Source organism: Hyla sarda, chromosome 11 (genome assembly GCF_029499605.1).
Source record: "Hyla sarda isolate aHylSar1 chromosome 11, aHylSar1.hap1, whole genome shotgun sequence".
Lineage (NCBI taxonomy): Eukaryota > Metazoa > Chordata > Amphibia > Anura > Hylidae > Hyla > Hyla sarda.
Window position 1 is genome coordinate 30,888,955 of NC_079199.1, and position 24,948 is coordinate 30,913,902.

At 40.7% G+C, this 24,948-nt stretch overlaps 1 protein-coding gene across 1 annotated transcript in view; it reads right to left on the reverse strand.

The window, feature by feature from the left end:
- The window catches only part of RGS6 (regulator of G protein signaling 6), a 536,396-nt gene extending 528,269 nt beyond the window's left edge, over positions 1 to 8,127 (reverse strand). Inside the window, exon 1 of the mRNA XM_056545773.1 lies at positions 8,028 to 8,127. The gene's annotated coding sequence lies outside the window, so the exon portion shown is untranslated. The remainder of the gene's footprint in view (positions 1 to 8,027) is intronic.
- Positions 8,128 to 24,948: the final 16,821 nt, after the last annotated feature.

Sequence of the window (24,948 nt, forward strand, 5' to 3'; positions counted from 1 at the left end):
CCGTAGTTTCAGGTGCTGCACATCTTGTATCTTCACAGCATAGACATTTGCCAATTGCCATTGACATTCTTCATCAATGGAAACCTCAAGGCCACTGGATATGCGAAATTGCTACATGATGATGTGTTTCCCTCTCTATGCACTGAAGCTGGCACGTTCCCTGAGTTTTTCCAGCAAGATGGTGACCACCACATTATGGGTGTCAGGTCCGAGCATTCCTAGATGAACAGTTTCCTGGAAAGTGGATTGGTCGTCGTGGGCCAGTTGAATGGCCCCCAAGGTCTCCCGATCTGACCCCCTTAGACTTTTATCTTTGGGGTCATCTGAAGGAAATTGTCTATGCTGTGAAGATACGAGATGTGAAGCACCTGAAACTACAGATACTGGAAGCCTGTGCTAGCATTTCCCCTGCGGTGTTGCTATCAGTGTGTGAAGAGTTGGAGAAGAGGGTTGCATTGACAATCCAACACAATGGGCAGCACATTGAACACATTTTATAAGTGGTCAGAAACTTGTAAATAACTCATGAAAGAATAAAGTTACGTTAAAACCAAGCACATCATTGTTTTTCTTGTGAAATTCCCAATAAGTTTGATGTGTCACATGACCCTCTTCCTATTGAAAAAACAAAAGTTGGATTCAAAATGGCCAACTTCAAAATGGCCGCCATGGTTACCACCCAACTTGAAAAGTTTCCCCCCTCCATATATACTAATGTGCCACAAACAGGAAGTTTCCCATTTTATTAAGGTGTATCCATATAAATGGCCCACCCTGTATATGGGGCTGCATAGCAACAGCGGGGTAAGAGCGTCAAAAGTGTGTGCAAACCACATGTTTTTTTTTCTATGCACACTGCAATGAATATTGCAGCAATATCTCATGTATGCGCAAAACATGCAAAAATTTTGGAACATAATAACTTTTAAGATTTATTTACACATAACTTTAAGGTATATTTACGCTTATATACTTTGGATTTCATGCTGCATAAAATCTGCAACACAGACGGTATGTGTGAACGTGTATACCCTTAGGCTGGGGTAACATAGTGTAAGACAACGTGTAAGTAAAATAGAAATAACAGGGCAATTGTTTTTCTTTCATCTAATAATGTGCTCTATAAAAGTCTACAGGAAAGCAGCCATTAGTGCACACAGTTAATGCATCAAAATGTTGCCACAAAAAAGTTTCTATTTCCATGAGATATTCAAAGTGTTTTACATTCCAACAATCCAAGGTCATTTCAGGTTTGCAAAAGTGGTCGTGGTGATGTAAATTTCATGTTTTTCATGATTTTTTTTAAAGGGTGAAGAATCCATTTTATATTGTCAATTTTGGAAACCCAAAAAAAATTTGGGGGGGCCCAAAAACATTTTGGCACCAAAGTCTGCAATTTGGGCACGAAAAAAAAAAAAAAAAAAAAAGTGCCATGAAAATTTACTTTTGCATATTCATATTTTAAAAAAATTTTTTAATATGTCCCCCCCACGGTTTTAAAATACAGCAGTTTTTCTAATGTTGGAATTACTGCAGTTATTTTATACTGTGTGTGCACTAAAAGCCACTTTTCCATAGAATTTAGTGGAACACCATATTAGATCACAAATGATAACTATTTTACTGTCATTTTTTATTTTGATTTTTAGAATGTGTGAACCCAGCCTTACTCCGGTGGAAAACAATCAACTGGTACCAGAAAGTTAAACAGATTTGTAAATTACTTCTATTTAAAACTCTAAATCCTTCCAGTACTTATCAGCTGCTGTATGCTCCAGAGGAAGTTATTTTCTTTTTGAATTTCTTTTCTGTCTGACCACAGTCCTCTCTGCTGTGTCTGTGTCAGGAACTGTCCAGAGCAGGAACAAATCCCCATAGCAAACCTCTGCTGCTCTGGACAGTTCCTGACACGGACAGAGGTGTCAGCAGAGAGCACTGTGGTAAGAAAGAAAAGAAATTCAGAAAGAAAAGAGCTTCCTGTGGGGCATACAGCAGCTGATAAGTAGTGGAAGGATTAAGAATTTTAAATAGAAGTAATCTACAAAATTGTTTAACTTTCTGGCACCAGTTGATTTAAAAAAAAATAAAAAAATTCCACCGGATTACCCCTATACATTTCATTAAATTATTCCCTATCTATATAATAGAGGATAACTTCAGACCTGGCTTTGTGTCCAAAAGCTCGGACCCTATTGATCCACAAGATAACCCCTTAAGGAAGAAGCCCATTTTGACCTTATCGACCAGGCCAAATTTCATATTTGCACTTTCGTTTTTTCCTCCTCCCCTTCTAAAAATCATAACACTTTAAATTTTGCACCTACAGACCCATATGAGGGCGTGTTTTTTGCGTTACCAATTCTGTATGTCCATACTGTCACAGGGATACCCAATTTATGTAGGTTTTATTTAATTTTACTACTTTAAAAATGTATTCCTTTTTTATTTTTCCACATGCATGGCTATATGAGGGCTAATTTTTTGTGCCGTGATCTGTAGTTTTTATCGGTACCATTTTTATTTTTATGGGACTTTTTGATCGCTTTTTATTTTTCTATGCTTTATAATGTGATCAAAATTGCACAGTTTTGGTATGCCATAGCATAGCATTGATCAGTGTTATCAGTGCTCTGCTGGGAGCAACAGACGACCTATCGGACAGCAATGAGGCAGGTAAGGACCCTCCCACCATCCACTCTGCTGATCGGGACTTGCAATTCTCACGAGCGGAGAATACTTCAAACCCGTTGGGTCCCGGTTGCTATGAGCAGAAAGGACCCACGGTTAATGCTAGGCACTGCCGATCAGGCCGACGCCCAGCCTTAACCCTTTAAAAGTTGCAAACCCTTTATCCATTGTCCTGCTCATATTTGATGCACAAGATTTCAGTTCAATGTAAACTAAATGACTTAACTAAGCTTCAAATCCTGCACAGGAAACTGTACATGTGAATACATCCTAATGGTTTATTCACACGTACAGTATTCTGTGCAGATTTGACACGCAGATTTGATGCACAGGATTTTCTGCTGCAGGTTTCAATGTAAACTGAACACAGCTTGAAATCCTGCCATCAAATCTGCTCAGAATACTGTACATGTGAATACATCCTAAATGAGATTTAGTTGTCATTTGCTTGCGGACATTTGGGATTGTTGAGTATGTTGATGACTGAAGTTGCAATTTACTGAATGACTATGAAATTGTGAACCTTTTTAAAACATTTCTATAAGGCAAACACAAGATGTCACTATATATATATCTCTCCCTCCCCCTCCCCCTCCCCATCACATTTAATAGCTAATCCTTATTACGAAACAATAGACATAATTATGTACCCCACTGTAAGTCAGTGGGGGTCCGTGTATTCTGTCATGCAGTGTATCTGGCAACATGTTGCTATGAACAGAAGTACATGTGAACAGAGCCTTACAGAAACTTCAGATCTCTTATCTCACTTAAGAGAATAACTTTGAATGATGGGTAACAACCTAATGGTGTCCTATAGGTAAAGCATGCAACCCTACAGCAGTGTTTTCCATCCAGTGAACCTTCAGCTGTTGCAAGTGTTTTTTGCGTTACCAATTCTGTATGTCCATATGGTCACAGGGATACCCAATTTATGTAGGTTTTATTTAATTTTACTACTTAAAAAAATTATTCCTTTTTTATTTTTCCACATGCATGGCTATATGAGGGATAATTTTTGTGCCGTGATCTGTAGTTTTTATCGGTACCATTTTTTATTTTTATGGGATTTTTTGATCGCTTTTTATTTTTCTATGGTTTATAAAGTGATCAAAAATGCACAGTTTTGGACTGCTCAATGGTATGCCATAGAATGGCATTGATCAGTGTTATCTGTGCTCTGCTGGGAGCAACAGAGGACCTATTGGACAGCAATGAGGCAGGTAAGGACCCTCCCACCATCCACTCTGCTGATCGGGACTTGCGGTTTCCCATGGATGTACCGATCAGCTCCACTGAGCTAACCGGCACCGTTAAACCTGCACTTTAGACGCTGCAATCAACTTTGATCGCAACTTTTAAAGGGTTAAGGCTGGGCATCGGCCTGATCGGCAGTGCCTAGCATTAACCGTGGGTCCTTTCCGCTCATAGCAACCGGGACCCAACGGGTTTGAAGTATTCTCCGCTCGTGAGAACGGTTTAAATCCCGGTAAGGGGGCCAGGGCGTACAGGTACACCCTAGGTCCTTACATACCAGAATGCAAGGGCGTACCTGTATGTCCTTCCTCCTGGACAAGTTAAAGGACAAGGGATAACGTGGTTAAATGATAATATCCTTTAGGGTGTATTCACACGTACATTGTTCTGCTCATATTTGATGCACAAGATTTCAGTTCAATGTAAACTAAATGACTTAACTAAGCTTCAAATCCTGCGCAGGAAACTGTACATGTGAATACATCCTAATGGTCTATTCACACGTACAGTATTCTGTGCAGATTTGACACGCAGATTTGATGCACAGGATTTTCTGCTGTAGATTTCAATGTAAACTGAACACAGCTGGAAATCCTGCACATCAAATCTGTAAAATACTGTACGTGTGAATAGACCCTAAATGAGATTTTGTTGTCATTTGCATGCTGACATTTGGGATTGTTGAGTATGTTGATGACTGAAGTTGCAATTTACTAAATGACTATGAAATTGTGAACCTTTTTGAACATTTCTATAAGGCAAACACAAGATGTCACTATATACTTTATCATCCAGCGTTCTCTCTCGCTCTTCTATGGTAAGCCTGTGTGTATCAATGCATACTAAAATGTAAAGTGTTACAACATCTTTGCTGCTACCCTGTGCAGAAGATTGATGTATAGCAAAACTTGGGAAAAAGCTATTTTGTTAAAAAAAAAAAAATAAGTCCTCTTAGGGTGCTGTTGGCGGCAATTGCATCACATTTAATAGCTAATCCTTATTACGAAACAAATGATGTACCCCACTGTAAGGCAGTGGGGGTCCGTCGATTCTGTCATGCAGTGTATCTGGCAACATGTTACTTTTGCTATGAGCAGAAGTAGATGTGAACAGAGCCTTACAGAAACTTCAGATCTCTTATCTCACTTAAAGGGGTACTCCCATGGAAAACTTTTATTTTTTATTTTTTAAATAAACTGGTGCCAGAGAGTTACAGATTTGTAAATTACTTAATTGTTCCAGTACTTTTTAGGGGCTAAATACTACAGAGGAAATGCTTTACTTTTTAGATTCCTCTGATGTCATGACCACAGTGTTCTCTGCTGACCTCTGCTGTCCATTTTAGGAACTGTCCAGAGAAGGAGAAAATCTCCATAGCAGCATATGCTGCTTCGGACAGTTCCTAAAATGGACAGCAGAGGTCAGCAGAGAGCACTGTGGTCGTGACATCAGAGAAATCTAAAAGGAAAGCATTTCCTCTGTAGTATTTAGCCCCTAAAAAGTACTGGAAGGATTAAGATTTTTTTAATAGAAGTAATTTACAAATCTGTTTAACTTTCTGGCACCAGTTGATTAAAAAAAAAAAAAAAAAAAGTTTTCCACAGGAGTACCCCTTTAACGACGCAGGACGTATATTTACGTCCTGCGCCGGCTCCTGCGATATGAAGTGGGATCGCGCCGCGATCCCGCATCATATCGCATCGGTCCCGGCGCTAATCAACGCCCGGGACCCGCGGCTAATACCACACATCGCCGATCGCGGCGATGTGCGGTATTAACCCTTTAGAAGCGGCGGTCAAAGCTGACCGCCGCTTCTAAAGTGAAACTGAAAGTGACTCGGCTGCTCAGTCGGGCTGTTCGGGGCCGCCGCGGTGAAATCGCGGAGTCCCGAACAGCTGACCGGACACCGGGAGGGCCCTTACCTGCCTCCCCGGTGTCCGATCGACGAATGACTGCTCCGTGCCTGAGATCCAGGCAGGAGCAGTCAAGCGCCGATAATGCTGATCACAGGCGTGTTAATACATGTCAGTGATCAGCATAGGAGATCAGTGTGTGCAGTTTTATAGGTCCCTATGGGACCTATAACACTGCAAAAAAAAAGTAAAAAAAAGTGTTAATAAAGGTCATTTAACCCCTTCCCTAATAAAAGTTTGAATCACCCCCCTTTTCCCATAAAAAAATAAAACAGTGTAAAAAAATAAATAAATAAACATATGTGGTATCACCGCGTGCGTAAATGTCCGAACTATACGGTCAATGGCGTACACGCAAAAAAATTCCAAAGTCCAAAAAAGCGTATTTTGGTCACTTTTTATAACATTAAAAAATGAATAAAAAGTGATCCAAAAGTTCGATCAAAACAAAAATCATACCGATAAAAACTTCATATCACGGTGCAAAAAATGAGTCCTCATACCGCCCCATACGTGGAAAAATAAAAAAGTTATAGGGGTCAGAAGATGACATTTTTAAACGTATAAATTTTCCTGCATGTAGTTATGATTTTTTCCAGAAGTGCGACAAAATCAAACCTATATAAGTAGGGTATCATTTTAACTGTATGGACCTACAGAATAATGATAAGGTGTAATTTTTACCGAAATATGCACTGCATAGAAACGGAAGCCCCCAAAAGTTACAAAATGGCGGGGTTTTTTCGATTTTGTCGCTCAATGATTTTTTTTTCCGTTTCGCCGTGCATTTTTGGGTAAAATTACTAATGTCACTGCAAAGTAGTATTGGCGACGCAAAAAATAAGCCATAATATGGATTTTTAGGTGGAAAATTGAAAGGGTTATGATTTTTAAAAGGGAAGGAGGAAAAAACGAAAGTGCAAAAACGGAAAAACCCTGAGTCCTTAAGGGGTTAAGAGAATAACTTTGAATGATAGGTAACAACCTAATGGTGTCCTGTAGGTAAAGCATGCAACCCTACAGCAGTTTTTTCCATCCAGTGTGCCTTCAGCTGTTGCAAAACTACAACTTCCAGCATGCCCGGACAGCCTTTGGCTGTCCGGGCATGCTGGAAGTTGTAGTTTTGCAACAGCTGGGGGCTCACCCATTGGAAAACACTGACCTACAGTAATGTATCTGACTAAAAATTGTGATGTCACAGAAGCCGACCGTACGTGACTAAAACTGTTGCAGTGTCGCACATATTACGTGCCTGAAACCCATTTATGTTGTCAAAGCAGTTTCCATGACCACAAAATGATAATGTCCCAGCAGCTTACCAGACCGAAATCCACTGTTGTAATGTCACTTTTCTGCTAAAAACACAGTCGTGATGTCACAGCAGCTTTCCTGATGGAACCAGACTGAAACTTTGGATGTCACAGTAAGGCCATGTTCACACGGCGGGTTTTCTGAGTGGAATCTGGTGGAAAAATTCTGCTAAAAAATTCAGCTGCAGCAGTCCTAGAACATGCCAGCACCCTGTTTGCAGAATGTCCGCTGTGTGAACGCGGCCCAATTCACCTAAAGAGTAGATACCAACAACAGAGGGCCCCTGTGCATGAACAGTATATTGGCCCCTGTGCATGAAAAGTATATGGGCCCCATAGACCACCGTATTCATGGCTTCCCAAAAAATCCCTCAAAGGTGCAAAGTACATTTAAATATTAACTAGTCTACACATTGGGGTCTGGTATTGCGAATCTTTCTGAAACAATATAGTAAATGTACACATTTATTACCTCAGGGGGATGGGCATTTGAGACAAGAGGGATTTGGCTCAACTGTATGGACTGTCCCTCAAAAAAGAGACCCTTTGGGGGGGATTTATATCAAACCGTGTTGCCCATAGCAACCAATCAGATTCCAGCTTTCGTTTTTCTGGTTGCTATGGGCAACTGCTGCACTGTTTGATAAATCACCCCTTTGTCAATATGGTGTCAGCATGGCCCCTCATTGTAGCAGTAATGTAAAATGGTGTCTTGTGAGGGGCCCAACCAGTTAGGCTGTGTATATGTGTTCTTTCATACACAGTGATGTGCGGACAGAAAAAAAACAAAACAATGGCAGTCTCTCTATATGTTTTCCTTTCAGAATCTGTAAAATTATGTCAGATGTTACAACTTTACCTCACAAGTGACTTCTCCCTCCATTTCCTCAGCAGCTCTCCTCCCCATCTCCATCCCCTGAGGCCTGCAGGTTTCCAGGCCCCCCATTCTCCTCACTGGTCTCCACCTGTGCTTCTCATTGCAAATCTACACACCGGCGGCTGTCAGAGCATGCTGGGAGTTGTAGTTCTACAACAGCTAGAAAGTAACAGGTTGGGGAAAACTTCTAGTCAATGTAAGCAAATGAGAGCCATTTAATCCGTGTGCAATATTCAGGACCGCCAAAATGATTTGTCGCTGTGAATACACTGTCCACATTGATGGCAATACTGTATTCGGGAGGAATTATGCTGATTGAATAAACAAGTTTATACTTTTGCCCAAAATTGACCCCAATGTGTAGACTAGGTTATATTTAAATGTACTTTGCACCTTTTGAGGGATTTTTTGGGAAGCCATGAATACGGTGGTCTATGGGGCCCATATACTGTTCATGCACAGGGGCCCATATACTGATCATGCACAGGGGCCCTCTGTTGTTGGTATCTACTCTTTAGGTGAATTGGGCCGCGTTCACACAGCGGACATTCCGCAAACAGGGTGCTGGCATGTTCTAGGAATGCTGCAGCAGAATTTTTTAGCTGAATTTTTCCGCCAGATTCCACTCAGAAAACCCGCCGTGTGAACATGGCCTTTACTGTGACATCCAAAGTTTCAGTCTGGTTCCATCAGGAACGCTGCTGTGACATCACGACTGTGTTTTTAGCGGAAAAGTGACATTACAACAGTGGATTTCGGTCTGGTAAGCTGCTGGGACATTATAATTTTGTGGTCATGAAAACTGCTTTGACAACATAAATGGGTTTCAGGCACGTAATATGTGCGACACTGCAACAGTTTTAGTCACGTACGGTCGGCTTCCATGACATCACAATTTTTAGTCAGATACAAAACTGTAGGTTAGTGTTGGGTGCCTCCAGCTGTTGCAAAACTCCAACTTCCAGCATGCCCGGACAGCCTTTGGCTGTCCAGACATGCTGGAAGTTGTAGTTTTGCAACAGCTGAAGGCACACTGGATGGAAAACACTGCTTTAGGGTTGCATACTATAAAGGGGTTGTGTGCTGCCCTGCCTTTCGGAGCTCCGCTCGCAGCGTCTGAGCGTCTGACGTCATGAGGGGGCGGCCGCGAACATGGAAGCCCGCACAAAGCGTTCGGAGTAATGAACTTCCGGACGCTGCAAGCAGAGCTCCGAAAGGCAGGGCAGCGCACAACCCCTTTAATTAAAGACTGTCAAGGCATGCTGGAAGTTGTAGTTTTGCAACAGCTGAAGGCACACTGGATGGAAAACACTGACCTACAGTATTGTATCTGACTAAAAAATTTTTATCATGCAGGTTTCCAGGCCCCCCATTCTCCTCACTGGTCTCCACCTGTGCTTCTTATTGCAAATCTACACACCGGCGGCTGTCAGGGCATGCTGGGAGTTGTAGTTCTACAATAGCTGGAAAGTAACAGGTTGGGGAAAACTCCTGGTCAATATAAGAAAATGAGAGCCATTTAATCCACGCGCAACATTCAGGACACGCCAAAATGATTTGGCGCTGTGAATACATAGACATGCACCGTCCACATTGATGGCAATACTGTTTTCGGGAGGAATTACGCCGATTGAATAAACAAGTTTATACTTCATTGTGCAGTGTGCACACTGCTGAGGACAATAGGGGGCTGCTGCATCGGAATGTATTCCCTGAATTTTTCCAGGAGGACAATTCTGTAGTGTGAATCAGACAACTTCTTTCATTCTTTAAAAGGCCTCTAAAAAATAAAAGAAGCGATCTGATTGGTTGCTATAGACAACTCGGCAACTTTTTCTCTGGACAGGTTATGATAAATCTCCCCGTTGGTCACTACGGAACATCGACCAGCAGATATTCTTCAGCGAAATTCTGCAGCGTGCACAACGCAGCAGAATCCCATTAAAAACTTGGGAGGCTGCTGAATCGGACTTACCGCTCAGAAATTCTGTAATGTGAATGGGCCCTATTCCTATTTACAAAGTGCATTCCAAACTTATGATACTTATGTATGTGTGGGCAACTGGGATTAAATGTATATAAAGGGATGTTTACACAATAGATTGTTCCACCAGTAATGACATAAATCAGTGAAAAACCTTTTGGATTTGTGTGGTTGGCGGCTCATGGTTGGAAATTACGATCTTGTCCATGACTCGGGGTGGTTGGATGTATCCCGTCGTGATGCCAGGGCACCTTTAACCTACACGGTCCGATGATACGGCAGCTTCTCCTTGGCCAGGCACGGGATAAATAATACACTGATGCTAGGTTATGGATAAGTGTCTCTTTATTTAGCTGGAGGTAGCAGAACTTAAACAATACAGACTTTGGTTGCAGAGGGATAGGTAGAGTGGAACCCGGGGAACCGTACGCCTTGCTGGTAGTTGTAGCGGCTGCGGAATGCAGCTTCGAGATTAGTAGCAACACACGCTGACTTGAAAGACTTAAAGGGATACTCCAGTGGAATTTTTTTTTTTTTAAATCAACTGGTGCCAGAAAGTTAAACAGATTTGTAAATTACTTGTATCAATCTTAATCCTTCCTGTACATATTAGCTGTTGAACGCTCCACAGGATGTTCTCTTTTTTTTTTTTTTTACATTTCTTTCCAGTCTGACCACAGTGCTCTATGCTGACACCTCTGTCCTTGCCAGGAACTGTCCAGAGCAGGAGAGGTTTGCTATGGGGATTTGCTCCTGCTTTGGACAATTGGACAATTCCTGTCATGGACAGAGGTGTCAGCAGAGAGCACTGTGGTCAGACAGAAAAGAACTATGCAACTTCCTCTGTAGTATACAGCAGCTGATAAGTACTGGAAGGATTAAGATTTTCTAGCACCAGTTGATTTAAAAATAATTGTTTTCCACAGAGGTACCCCTTGACTGACCGATTTGAAGTAGAGATTTTTCTCCAAGAGCTTTGCTTACCGCCAGGCTTTGACAATTCACCTGAGAGCTGGGGTCTTTTCCTGATATTTTGAGTGGCTGTGGAATTTAGCAGACTTCTAATCTCCTGCTCTCTCCCGATCCCTCCATATGCTCAAACGTTTAGCTCAGCCCAGCCTTTATATATTCTGAATGAAGAGAGGAGTGGTAAGCCATTGCCAGACTCTTCTGATTGCAGCTTATCTATTGGATAACAAAAGGATTGGGCAGTTAAAATTCAACATGGCCAATTCTTCTCTCCCCTGATATGATCTGTTGGAGGAGAGTCGGGAGGCCCCCATACACATTGGACCGCTGGCTGATCCCTGCAACATCAGTAGGTTTGGCAAACTTTTTTTGGCAAAGGTAAAACTCCATGTGAACCAGAGCAACGTTATCTTGTGGTGTCTTGCTCACACCTGCTGTGTCTTCTTTCACACAGCGTTCTTTTATTGGATCTATTAATAGTTTACTGGAAATAGGCTGGATTCATATGCTGTGGTTTTTAGCATTTTTTTTCCTACAGTTTTTGTGCAGCAATTTGTGGCTATTTACATAGTATACAGTCTCATACCAATATTCCAGTGTCTCCCTACAAGTGTGTCTCCAGCTGTTGCAAAACTACTACTCTCAGCATGTCCGGACAGCCATCGGCTGTCCGGGCATGCTGGGAGTTGTAGTTTTGCACCAGTTGGAGGCACACTGGTTAAGAAAACCTGCAATAGTATAGTAAATAGTAAAATCCTGCACCTACATGTAAACAGTACAACCATGTATTGTGGTCACCTTACCACATGACATCATTTACTGTTTAGACATGACTAATATCTCTAGCTGTATTCCAGTTATATAATATTGTGGTCTTGTGTCATATGCAGACTGTAGGACATGATGTTTCTGTGGCCAGCATGTGACCCAAAACCACACAGTTGACATTTTAGGAGTAAGGTATAGAGCAGAAATTTTGAAAAGGAGTTCTGTATGTGGTGGTGGTGGTGGTGGTGGTGGTGGTTGTGTGTGTGTTGTGTGTGTGTGTTGTGTAACTTTCGTTAATAACGCTTATTGGGCATTTGGATGCATGTGGATGCAATTGGGGGTCGGGGGGGGCGGTGAAGTCTCCTTTGTCTGGACCAGTAATAGTTAGAGGGTATATGAGAGTCTCTGAAGGACATGTGCATTAAAACAGCTGTCTCATTGGTTTTGCTGGATGCCATTGTAATGCTATTTATCTTGCATGAAAGATGGCAACTTGCTGGCCACTTTCCCAATATACAACTAATGTTTTCTTTTTTTCATTTTGTGCATATAAACAAAAATTAAAGAGGTATTTGGGTGAAAACCTGGTTTTTTTTCTCCACATGCCCAGTCTGCCAGCATAAAAAAAAATGTAAATAAATAAACCTTTACTCTGGCAGAAGAAATTTAGCACAAAAGTGCAGCTAAATATAGAGAAGTGAGGAAAGCATTATTAGAAATCCTATATATCCAGATGGAAGTCTTCTTTAATTGCATTAACCCATGGGTATTGAAAGGAAATGTTAATACATGTGTAGATGAAAATATCAAGTTGTTACATTCATTCCAAATGTAGGCAACAATTCAGAAGACTACAGTAATATTTAAAAATGGAGACACTTAGATAAATGGAGATGCAGAAATGCAATTTTATTATCTCATGTTAAAATCATATACAGGAAATATAAGTGACGAGAGTATAAAAGAAGTCGGTCACACATGAAACAAGGCGGCATCCCCATCTATCACCACTAAACATATGCATTAATCAATAAGACTGAGGAAAATGCACATCAGGAATCACATAAATGTCGTAGTGAAAACAAATGCAAGAAGCACTCCATAGCATAACCGCCCGTATAAAAGAAAGCCATAATATATACAAGGGGCGCTTACCCACGAGACTGTGCAAGAGTAGGCACAACACTGATCAGGGCGTAATGAATCAATGTCCAGATTCAGCTAATCATTTCGTCTCCAACGACATGTTTAGCAGTACTCAACAGACAGCACCACAATGGTAGGAAGGATTACTCAGGAAGCTGGCAATACTGTAATGTGTTTATTGTTTGTACTCATAGAACAACGCGTTTCAAGGTCTGGACCGACCTCTTCATCAGCACACAAATAGGTAATAAAGCAAAACGTAACATACCGCCCTCCCATTTAAACCGGAAGTAGTTACATAAGGTCAGTATTTAAATATACAATAAAATATATTCATAAAATCACAAATATTATAACATAACCAAAAAGATATATAAAAAAGGATCACAAGGTACACAAATCTATATACATATAAAAAAAACTAAAGCAAATGATCTCTGAGTAAAACTATTATGATCAACAACATCATGTTGTGTTTTCTATAGTCTCATTGAGACCATCTGGATAAAGAGATTTTAATTTGATAATCCAGTATGACTCCTTATTTATAAACCTGGGCACTATATCTTTTTTATCCACAGGAATAGTATTGATAATTGTCAATTTAAAGGGGTACTCCGCCCCTAGACATCTTATCCCCTATCCAAAGGATAGGGGATAAGATGTCAGATCGCCGGGGTCCCGCTGCAGCACCCCGCTATCATTGCTGCGCAGAGCGAGATCGCTCTGCATGTAATGATGGGCAATACAGGGGCCCGAGCATCGTTACATCACGGCTCCGCCCCTCGTGACGTCACGGCCCGCCCCCGTCAATACAAGTCTATGGGAGGGGGCGTGGCGGTCGTCACGCCCCCTGCCATAGACTTGCATTAAGGGGACGGCAAGTGATGTCATGAGGGGCGGAGCCATGACATCATGCTGCTCCGGCCCCTGTATCGCCCGTCATTACGCACAGAGCAAACTCGCTCTGTGCAGTAATGATGGCGGGGTGCCGCAGCGGCGATCCCCGGGGTCCCCAGCAGCGGGACCGCGGCGATCTAAAATCTTATCCCCTATCAGGTCACTTTCTAGTACAGGCCAAATATTTTAAAGTCGTATTTCTTATTTTTCCAGAAGCACAATTGTAAGTAGTTAAAAAATAATGTTTTTATTCGTTATATCAGTTTCAGTTTGTTTAAATTTAGTTCACAGAGTAATCTCCCACTACACTAGGAAGGAAAAAGTACCAAAGTGTAATCAAAAGTTCACAGGGGGTACACAATTAAAAAATTTACTTTTAATCAGATGCTTAAAAAGTTGAAAAGACCCCACAGCATACAACGAGTCATGAGAACACCAAAAGGCATAGGGTAGGGTCTATGATGTGTGTGTGACCCTTCAACCAACTAGACTCGGACACATGTGACTATACAGAGAAACTGGGATAGAATAACAGGTGCCAAGGGATGCCAGGAAGCTGGTAAGTAGTACACAAACCCTGGTAGTCCCTGCTGGGGAGATGTAGTGATGTCTACCCCTGCTCCCACAGGGACAGTCGGAGCACTCGCCCTTAGAAGGGCAACTCCTTCCCCGATCTATCCCTTTGACTTCGCCCTAGAAGTCCCTGGTACTCAAAATCGCAACCTTGCACTGGTAAAACCAGATGCATTTCCTCCACATCAATGGGTTCCTCAGGGGTTAATCAGGCAAATAACTATAAAACCATTTCCAAGGTTAAATTACAAATGAGCACAAATACCACTATAGTTACAGGTAAAGGGTAAATGATGCATAAGCAGTAACAAGGTTAGAGGTACAGATGAGCATATATACCACTTTAGTTACGGGCAAAGGGTAAATGTTGCACAAACAATAAACGTTGTACAAACCATAAACAATGCACACTTAGTATTAGTGGTTAGGGTAAGACCAGTGAGCCTAGAGATAAACCTAGCACATACCTGGTCCTGCAAAGGTGTGCTAGATATAGGAAAGTACTCCTCGACAGCGGAGGAAATGCGTCGGGCTTTACCAGTGCAAGGTTGTGATTTTGAGTACCAGGGACTTCTAGGGTGAAGTCAAAGGGATAAATTGGGGCAGGGGTCACCCTTCTAAGGGCAAGTGCCCCAATGGTCCCTGTGGGAGCAAGGGTAGACATCACTACATCTCCCCGACAGGGACTACCAGGGTTTTTTTCTGTACTACTTACCAGCTTCCTGGCATCCCTTGGCACCTGTTATTCTATCCCAGTTTCTAGACTCTGTATATTCACATCTGTCCGAGTCTAGTTGGTTGAAGGGTCACACACATCATAGACCCTACCCTATGCTTTTTGCTGTTCTCATGACTGTGTTGTATGTTGTGGGGTCTTTTCAACTTTTTAAGCTTTGGATGAAAAGTTAATTTCTAAATTGTGTACCCCCCTGTGAACTTTTGTTAAATTTTAGGAACAATTAGGTCTTTTTGTTCTAACATACATGTTCTTTTGTATGCCTCTGCCAGAATATGTTTAGGGCAGCCTTTTTCTGTAAATCTCTTCTGTAATATATACAATAATTTTGTTGAAAATGAATATCATCTGTATAATTTTTATGTATTCTTAAATACTGTCCATATGGGGTATTACGTAACCACTTTGGATAATGACAGCTTCTGAAGTCTAAGAAGCTGTTGACATCAACTGACTTAGAATAAATGTAAGTCCCCAATCATTCTTGTTCAGATAATTGACAGATTCCATAGCTTGCTCTCGTGTCCCTACACAAATAATAAATCATCTATAAAACATCTGTAGTGAAAAATATATTGTTGGAAGGGTGACGTCTGTGCAATGTATCGGGACTCGAATCACCCCATAAATAAATTAGCATAACTTGGGGTGAATCGAGTCCCCATCACACAGCCTTTCTCCTGACTTTAAATGTCACCATTAATTGGGCACTGTCAGATACAAAAACTTTTGATATGTTGTAAAGCATGCAAAACCAATAGGTTTTGCAATTGCTTTCATTAGAACATTTTCAGTATTTCATACTGAAAAAGCCAGTCAAACAACTGCCCCCCCCCCCCTGCCTGCTTGGGCACATACTAGTCCTGCTGTGTCCATGTGTCATCATCTATGTCATGGACACACTTCCTTGATGGACAGCTGTGAGCGCAGGGCTCACAGCTGGAGGAAAAATCCTCCCACTGTCGTCTTGTGTCACTGAGAACAAGCTGGGAGTTGTAGTTTTGCTAATGCTAGGGGAGATGTGAGCAGACAGCATACTGAGGGAGGGGGCGTAGACCTGCACAGTGAGACCAGTGAGGAATTCAGACTAGTGAGCTAAATTAAAAGTCTAATAAAAAAGGTGCTAGACACTTAAAAATTAGATGTACATGGTCAGGATTAGATACTGAGTGATATATTTCAAAAAAAAAATTTTTGTTGGATCTGACAGGTACACTTTAAATTCTAAAATATTATGGTCCAAAAGTAATTGGATACTCGCCAATAAAAATTGTATCTGATTGCTACAAAAAACCCACCAGAGGATAAAAAAAATGTGCAACAGCTTGCAAGCCTAAAGTGCTTTGGATATTTGAGTAAAGTGCAGACACGTCAAGTGTTAGGGTAGGTTCAGACTACGGATTAGGTGTGGAATCTCCGCTTGCAGAATTCCGCGAGCGGAGATTCCATCTGGCAGCCACTGACGAAATACTTCGACAGTAGGACCGCGAGGCACTGCGCCGTCACTATTGACTGCTATGCAGTGCTCGCGGACTTCCGTGCAAAGAAAGAACATGTTCTTTCTTTGCACGGATCAATTTCAGTGGTGGAATTGCCCGCCACTGAAATTCTGCAGTGTGAATGGGTCCATGGAAGACCCATTCACAGTAATGTTAGAGTTCACACCATGGAATTCCAACGCACAATTCAGCGTCCGGAATTCCGCGCTAAGTATGTAGTGTGAACATACCCTTAGAAAAGACAAATTCTCTGATCAATTGTGTCCAATCTTTTAAATATGCATGAACATCAATTACATATGGTTGGAGGAAGAGATCTATATAGTGCGACAAGTGATCAGTAATCAACCCAATCCCTGAAATAATCGGGCAACAGTTGGGGATTATGGTAAATAATAAAAAAGTAGCTAATTTTTTTTTATATTTTAGAAAACTTTTTCACATTTTACATTTCTTTCTAAACTTTGGAGCAATCTAGATGTCTCAACACAAAAATGACTAGTGTAAATGAAGTTCATCCTCCTATAATCGATGATGTTTACTATCGTGGAGTATATCGCCTCCTGCAGTACATGTAGATGTAAAACCTACATCACAATTTTACCCAATCCACCCTCGTGGAGGTTATTTGGAAACTTTTTATACTATGGTAGCAACTATTTACGAATATTAATGCTGATGTTCTTTTTTCCAATGACAACCTTACCCCGGAGAGCGGAAAGCTATCAAGTCTTTACAATCTAATCATGACATTATTATATGCCCCGCGGACAAGGGGTGGGGGATTGTTATTTTGGATAGGACTGCTTACTTGACTGAAGCTAATAACATTCTGGCGGATTCAAATTATTATGAACTTTTGCAGTCTGATCCTTCCATGTGAATATTATGCACTTTATAATCAACTTATAGAAAATGCTGTTACAGTATATCTAGACTTTTAAATAAAAAATAAAAACTTTTCTAAATATTAAAAATCACCAATTAGCTACTTTTTATTATTTACCAAAAGTGCACAAGTGTACTACTAATCCACCCGGTCGCCCAATTATTTCAGGGATCAGGTCAATTACTAGTCACTTGTCGCTCTATATAGATCTCTTCCTTCAACCATATGTAATTGATCTTCCTGCATATTTAAAAGATTCAACACAATTAATCAGAGAATTAGATAACTGTAAGTTACCTTCAGGTGTTTCTTTTCTACCACTTGTTGCGCATTTTTTATCCTCTGGTGGACTTTTATGTAGCGATCAAATACAATTTTTATTGGAGAGTATCCAATTCATTTTGGACCATAATATTTTAGAATTTAATGGTGACATTTACCGTCAGGTGAAAGGCTGTGCGATGGGGACTCGATTCGCCCCAAGTTATGTTAATTTATTTATTGGGTGATTTGAGTCCCGATACATTGCACAGCCGTCACCCTTCCAACTATTTATTTTTCACTACAAACTTTTTATAGATTATTTATTTATTCGGGTAGGGACACGAGAACAAGCTATTGAATTTGTCGATTATCTGAACAAGAATGATTGGGGACTCATATTTGCTCCATACTATTCTGAAATATCTGTCCAAATTTTAGATCTTGAATTGGGCAAAACTAGTGAAGATGGTATTAAAACTAAAACTTATGTTAAGTAATTTAATGTTAACAGCTTCTTGGACTTTAGAAGCTGTCATTATCCAAAGTGGTTACGTAATGCCCCGTATAGACAGTATTTAAGAATACGTAAAAATTGTACAGATGATATTGATTGTCAAAAAAATTCTCGTATATTACAAAAGACATTTACAGAAAAAGGCTACCCTAAACATATTCTGGCACAGGCATACAAAAGAACATGTATGTTAGAATTATTCCTAAAATTAAACAAACTGAAACTGATATAACTAAATCAAAAAGATAGATTCCGCAGGTTGATAAATAAGTAGTCATACTGGATTTTCAATGTAAAATCTCTTTATTCGGATGAGCTCAATGAGACTATAGAAAACACAGCATGATGAGTTATTAGTTTTACTCAGAGAGATCATCTGCTTTCATTGTTTTGTTATGTATATTTGTGTGCCTTGTGATCAAATCATATATATATATATATATATATATATATATATATATATATATATATATATATACACACACACATATATACATTTTTGGTTATGTCATATATGTGATTTTATGAATGTTTAGAATCAAGTATGGAGCACTGTATATTTAAATATTAATCTTATGTTATTAACTACTTCTGGTTTAAATGGGAGGGTGGTATGTTATGCTTTGTCAAGTTCATATACAAGTAAAAGCAGCACACAATAAAAAATAAGTAACAAAGCAAAGAGTTCGGTCCAGACCTTGAAACGCCAATACAAACAATAAAGGCATTACAGTATTGCCAGCTTCCGAAGTAATCCTTCCTACTGTTGAGGTCCAGTCTGGGCAATCCCTTGGAGTGGTGGAGGTTTTGAGTACTGATAAATGTTGTACCATATGGTATTATAGCCTAAAGATGTGCAAAAAGAATATAGCAGCAGTAATGATAAAAAAAACAGTAACAGGCAGGTATGTAGCTATAGGGGGTGCAAATTTAGCAGTTGCATCGGGGCCCTGGTGCCTTAGGGGGCCCCAAAGCACATCTGCCCCATATGATACCAGTATTCAATTTTGGCACATGGGGCCCTGTTGCAGATTTGCATCTGGGGCCAGAAGTTACAAGTTACACCTCTGGTCACAGGTGAATACAAAAGTTTGACAGAGGGAGAGGATGACATCACCCCAATACACATTTAACAGCAGCCTTCGTCCAGGGGGTCACACGGTAGAATTTCTGCACTGAATTCTGCATGAAGGAATCCCATTGATGTGTGAATGGGACAGCGGAATCCTATTGAAGTGTATTGGCTATAAATTCATGCAGAATTCAGTGCAGAAATTCTACCGTGTGATACTGGCTTTAGGCTATGTTCCCACGCCAGAATTTCTGAATGGAATTCTGCATGGATTTATAGCCAATACATTTCAATAGGATTCCACTGTCCCATTCACACAGCAGAATTTCCGCTGCAGGAATTTCATTGAAGTCAATTGGCTATAAATTCATGCAGAATTATGTGCAGAAATTCTGTTGTGTGAACATAGTGACATGATGTGTAGAGAATATTCATGTACAAATGTCTGAACCATTTGCCTAAATTCACTGGAAAAATAGATAGATATGAGATAGATAGACGGATGGATGGATGGATATGAGATTTGATGAATATGATAAAACTGATATCATAACTGATACCATAACTTCCAAATGGCTGGAGATATTTCGATAAAACCTGGTACACGTGTTACTCATGTTGGCATTCAGTATATGTCAACTAAAAACATTTATAGAGTTAAGTACAAAGATTACCATATGAGCATATGAGGACTAGAGTACAAGGTTTAGGTTGGAAGACCGGGTACTCTAGCTAGTCATTATTAAAATACAGAATTGCTTTATTTCTAGATGCAAGATATATGGTACAGTATACAGCATACATATATAGTGCCTAAATCCAAATATGGCATATACAGCACAAATACAGGGTGGTCCCTTACAGTTATTTATATAAAATAGGGTTATGGATTAGAAATGCTAATGTGGAGTTCATACAAAAAGCCCCAGGACAAACCTCAATTTAGATCTCACTGGGATCTGACTGAGAGTTCCATTTTTCTCTACCTAAGCTCTAAAGCCCTGTGAAAGTTGGTGTCTGCTGTAATCTCTGTTCTTGGCTGAAGTTGTCCCAGTCTCACCCAGCAAGTTAATTTGCTCTTTCTCGAATCATAATCTCTAAAGAATGATATAGAGCCAGTGCTTGTTTGTACATAAAATATTCATGAAATCAGAATTTAATTGTTGCCAAAAAGAGGTATTATGCAATATTACAAATCATATGTTTAGAAGTAAATAGCTCAAAAAGGAGCAGTGCCAGAGAAGCACACACAGGCACACAGCATTCTCACAACGAAATGACTGGTAGAAGATGACTTTGTATATAAGTAGGTGTGGGAGTAAAAAAAAAAAATACAGGTGTCTCGTTGAAGCAATATACTAATAACTCTTCAACATGCAGTGTACACCAGATCATAAACAGAATACACATCCATTAATAAATCTAGCATGTTTCCATTAATGATTCAGCCATACTGTGGCATCTGTTGACCATAAGCTTTCCTGTTTAGAAAAATGTATACTGCATGGCATACGTTTTTTCAGGATGCCACCATAAAAAAAAAAAAAATTGTCAACTTCACAATTCCATCTAGCAAAATGAAAAGGTATACTGACATACACCCCTGACAGAGGCCAAAAGGACACTCCATTGGGTGAATGGGCTTTGGCAATTACTGCAGTGATGTCCCGCTTCAAATCCCTGCAATCAAAAGCTTATCCTCTATCCTGTGGTTAGGATATACGTTTTATGATCAGCAAATTTTATTTTAATTTTTTTTAAATCCATAGCTTTCAATTTTCCATTCACAGAGCTATACGAGGGCTTGTTTTATGCATGACCAATTATACTTTGTAAATACATCACTTATTTTACCGAGTTAAAGTTGCCCTCTTCTGATCCCTATAACAGTTTTATTTTTTGTTTGTGTGTGTGTGTGTGTGTGTGTGTGTGTGGGGGGGGGGGGGGGGGGGGGGGGGTGGTAGATAGATCTGTAGTTTTCAATCGTAGCCCTGTTTGTTCAGATGGGACTTTTTGGTCACTTTTTATGTTACATGTGATGTGACCAAACACACGCAGTTCTGGTGTATTGATTTTTAGTTTACACCAATTACTGTGTAGGATCACCAATGTTTATATCTTAATAGTTTGGACAATTCCGCATGCGGCAATACCAAATATGTTTATTTTTATTTTGTTTATATTGCTATGGGCAGCTGGGCAACTTTTCCTCTGGACAGATTTTGATAAATCTCCCCCAACATATATATGAAAGCTAAGCTGTGATTGGTTGTTATGGGAAAACCAGACAGTTTTAGATTCAGGTAGATTGACAAATTTAGGCCTTAGGGGGATATTAGCAAAGCCTGTGTAGAGGAAAAGTGGTGCAGTTGCCGATAGCACGTAACCAACCAGGTTGCTTTTAGTAAATAAAAACAGAAATAGGATAGGTTGCTATGGGCAACAGCGCCACTCTTCCTCCAAACAGTTTGTGATAAATCCCCCCTTAGTGTTTATTTTTTTGTTTTATGTTTTTTTGGACACATTAAATATTTACTATTCCATATAAGAAAAAGCAGTTATGCATCCCACAGAGGGAGATAAAGATGCACAGAGTGAAACTCTTATTTGCCTTCCCTGCCTGGGATTTGTTTCATCCTTTTCCCTCCACAATGATGTGAACGTTGCATTTCTATTGCAGATTCATTAATCTCTGTAGTAGTTGTACGTTCCCTGTAGACAATTCCTTAAAAGCTGAATTCGTTATAAGCATTTCATGTTCCATTTTTGGCATATTCAGCTGTTACTGAACCTTCAGTTTGTATTGAGTCTGCATTTACCATACAGATATATCAATCTCTGTGGTCAGTGGCATACATAGGAGGGAGAGAGCCCCATAGAAAAGGCCAAAACAGGCCTCCTACTATGGTGTCTGATTTTTCCTGCCTTTATATATAGAGATATATAGATTTTGACAGCATAAAGGAAACATACATATACAGTAGATGCCCAATAAACATGGCTGGGCCAAAGTAAGACAAGAGAAATAAATCCGTACAGGTATTACAGAATACCATTCATAAGTGCGGTCATATCAAAACAACAGAAGCGAAAATAAACAAGTGTAGAACTAGAGCCGCGTCCAAGGGTCACCTATGTCAGAAACACTACAGAGTTGTCATGATGACATACAACCTGAAAACACAACTAAATCTAACTTAAGGCTGTAAGATCGCCCAACATACCCAGTAAGTGTTCCATACGACACAATGTTGCCTAAACGAGGGTGAGGAGTTCCAGCTTGAAGGAACTGTAATTGGCATCATTCTTCTATGCTCCTCGCAGGTTATGACTTACATAGGCTATCACCCGCTCTTGCCCCTCCTGAACTTGAGACAGGACCGCTCCTAGACCTTCAAAGCTGGCAGCGGTATATAACCGGAACGGCTGACTGTAGTTCGGATACGCCAGAATGGGGGGTTTGGTCAACAGGTGTTTCAGAGCTTGGAACGCCGTCTCTTGCTCCTTGGCCCATTCCACAGGTAGCTTCCCACTGTAGAATCTGTGAGAGATGAAACGGCGGTAGTAGCCAGCAAATCCTAGGAAGCTCCGGACATCTTTCACCATGCACAAGGTAGGCCAGTTCTGGAGAACCTCTACCTTCTCGGGATTACGCTGGACTTCCTCGGCGCGATCAACATGACCTAGGTAGTGTACCTGAGGTTTAAGCAGATGGCACTTAGATGGCTTTATCTTCAATCCATGCTTGATTAGAACTTGGAAGACGTCCGCCAGGTGCTCCTGATAGGACACTCTGGAGGTTAAGATGGCCCAAGCATCACTCCATCAGCCGCTGAAAGGTAGCAGGGGCATTGCACAGCCTGAACGGCATACTCTTGAACTCAAACAATCCCATGGTTGTCACGAAGGCTGTCTTCTCTCGGTCTTCTACAGCCATAGGCACTTGCCAATACCCACTGATTAAGTCCAAGGTAGAGAAGTAAGCGGCCGATCCTAGGGTGGGGAGTGATTTTTTGATCCTTGGAAGGGGATAAGCGTCCTTATTTGGGACATCATTCAGCTTCCTGTAGTCGACACAGAAATGGATGGTCCCATCCTTCTTTTTGACTAAGACAAGAGGTGCTGCTCAGGTACTCTAACTTTCTTGAATGAAATCTGCATCCTTCATGTCGACTAGCATCTTCTTGACAGTTTGGTATATGCCTGGCATGACTGGGCGATGTCTTTCTTTGATAGGTGTACTGTCGTCTGTCAGAATCCGATGCTGTATCATGGACGTACGTTCAAAGTCTGTAGGATGCGTCAATGGCGTACGCGCAAAAAAAAACCTCCAAAGTCCAAAATAGCGTATTTTGTGATCAAAAGGTCCGATCAAAACAAAAATCAAGACCACCCCGTACGCGGAAAAATAAAAAAGTTATAGGGGTCAGAAGAGGACAATTTTAAATGTATTCATTTTTCTGCATGCAGTCATGATTTTTTCCAAAAGTACGACAAAATCAAACCTATATAAGTTGGGTATCATTTTATAGGGGTTGTGCGCTGTTCTGCCTTTCGGAGCTCCGCTCACAGCATCCAGAAATTCATTACTCCGAACGCTGTGTTTGGGCTTCCGTGTTCGCGGCCGCCCCCTCGTGATGTCACGCCCGCCCCCTCAACCAAAGTCTATGGGAAGGGGGCGTGACAGTGGTCGTGCCCCCTTCCCATAGACTTTGGTTGAGGGGGCGGGTGTGACGTTACGAGGGGCCCGGGCGTGACGTCACAAGGGGGCGGCCGCGAACACTGAAGCCCGCACACAGCGTTCGGAGTAATGAACTTCCAGACGCTGCGAGCGGAGCTCCGAAAGGCATGGCAGCGCACAACCCCTTTAATCGTATGGACCTACAGAATAAACAAAGTGTCATTGTCATTTTTACTGAAATGTACTGCATAGAAATGGAAGCCCCCAAATTTTACAAAATGGTGTTTTTTCTACATTTTTTTTATTTATTTTTTAAACAAAGTATATTAGAAATATTTTTTATTTACCATAAGGAGTGCAATAGCAAAAATTAGTTTTAATGAGAGCCCATTTAAGGATCTCTGGTGAAATGAAAGCTGAGCTGTGATCAGTTGCTCTGGGCAAAACCAGACAAATTGGCTTTAGGGAGACTGTAAAATGTGGGGCCGCATGTCCTCTGTGTGGTTACTATATGGTGAACACAAAAGTAAAATAAAATAATAAACTCAGTTCCTATTTGTACATACTGCAGGCTTAGAAAAGTTATGATGTCGTTTAAAAAACAATCTAAAATGTAACTACTTATACCCTATCCTATGCATGCCAGAAATTATTTTACTATGTCATCTTCTTCTGCTTTTATTTTTTTCAGTTGCTGGTTCAGTTTTGGTCTTGGTCATGGTCCTGGGAGATGATTCCTCATTATTTGCTGGTTTTCGGCTTGTCATATTGATTGCGATTATCTCTTGCTGCCATTAGGCTGTGTGTTTTGGTTTTTGTCTATGTGATGTGTCTTGTTTAGTTTGTATTTGGTTTTAGCATTTAGTATTGAAAATTTCAATGTGACTGCTGATTGGTACCCTATTCTA